The sequence below is a fragment of the Carlito syrichta genome, unplaced genomic scaffold, assembly GCF_000164805.1.
Source record: "Carlito syrichta isolate Samal-C Ts95f unplaced genomic scaffold, Tarsius_syrichta-2.0.1 Scaffold304505, whole genome shotgun sequence".
Lineage (NCBI taxonomy): Eukaryota > Metazoa > Chordata > Mammalia > Primates > Tarsiidae > Carlito > Carlito syrichta.
In genome coordinates this window covers 145,239-146,718 of record NW_007248601.1, presented here as the reverse complement: position 1 = coordinate 146,718, position 1,480 = coordinate 145,239, and positions in this window count along the sequence as shown.

Sequence of the window (1,480 nt, the reverse complement as noted above, 5' to 3'; positions counted from 1 at the left end):
TGGTGGTGTGCACCTGTAGTCCCAGCTACTTGGAAGGATGAGGCGGGAGGATCTCCTGAGTCCAGGAGTCTGAGGCTGTGGTGGCCGTGAGCGTGCCACTGCCCTCCACCCGGGCAACAGAGTGAGACTCTGAGTCAAAACAAAAACAGCAAGGAACCAGAACAGGGCTTGAAGCCGTATAAGCAGAAAAGCGAGTCACAAAAGGGAAGCAGGTGGCCGACAGGCCCCAGGAAGACAGGTGGGATGCCACCTTGGAGGCTGGCTACCAGGTGCCACCACACGCTCCCTGCCGTGTTGCTGCAGAAGCTGGGCGTTGCTGTTGCCAGCCTGGGAGGTGAGTTTGCTGTGTCGCCGGCCCTGCCTAGGTACCAGGCCTCCTGTCCACTCGAGCCACAAGGGAGGCCAGTGGGCAGGGGTAGCCTTGACCCTGGGTGGGAGAAATCTGGGGGGGCTCTCCTAGACTTGGACAGGGTGTCGGGTGGGTCCTCCCCTCCCACATTTTCTTGTGACTATGGGGCGCGTGCCCTCCAGTCTTGGCCGAGCCTTGGTGCCACGGTGGTCCTCACCGCTCCAGGCTGCAGCACGCCCCCGCGGGGAAGGCCCTCGACCCCGCCCCTCCCAGCCACGGATGCCACTGTCCTTCCTCAGGGGAGCTGTCCTGGCCCGCCCATCCTTGCCCAGCTCCCCTGGCGGCCACACCTCTGTGTGACGACCGACTCAGGGCTCCCGCTGCATGGGCACCCCACGAAGGCAGGGGCAGCATGCAGTTAGCCTTCGACATCCCTCCAGTCCCTGCAGTGTTTACCATGCGATGAGGGCTTGGGACGAATGGCTTTGGGCAGGTGCTTAACTTGCACCTCATCTCCTTCACTATAAAACGGTGACACACGTGGTCACTCACCTGTTTTCTTTTTGAGCTGCAGTCTCACTCTGTCACCCAGGCTGGAGGGCAGTGGCACGCTCACGGCCACTGCAGCCTTGACCTCCTGGGCTCAGGAGATCCTTCCATCTCAGTCTCCCGAGCAGCTGGAACCACAGGTGAGCACCACCACACCCAGCTAATTTTTTTCTTTTGGTAGAGATGAAGTCTTGCTGTTACTCAGGCTGGTCTCGAACTCTTGGGCTCAAGAGATCCTTCCATCCAAGTAGCTGGAACCACAGCTAATGTTTTGGATTTATTGTAGAGACACGGTCTCGCCAAGTTGCCCAGGCTGGTCTCAAACCCCTGGGCTCAGGCAATCCTCTTGCCTCCGCCTCCCAAAGTACCAGGATGATAGGTGTGAGTTGCTGTGACTGGAATCTCTTAAATCTGTTTACAATAATTCTGTGGGCTGGGTGTGGTGGCTCATGCCTGTAATTCCAACACTTTGGGAGGCTGAGGAGGGCGGATGGCTTGAGGCCAGGAGTTGAAGTCCAGCTTGGACAACATAGCAAGAGTTAGTTGCTAAAAAAAAAAAAAAAAAAAAAAAAAAATAAAAAG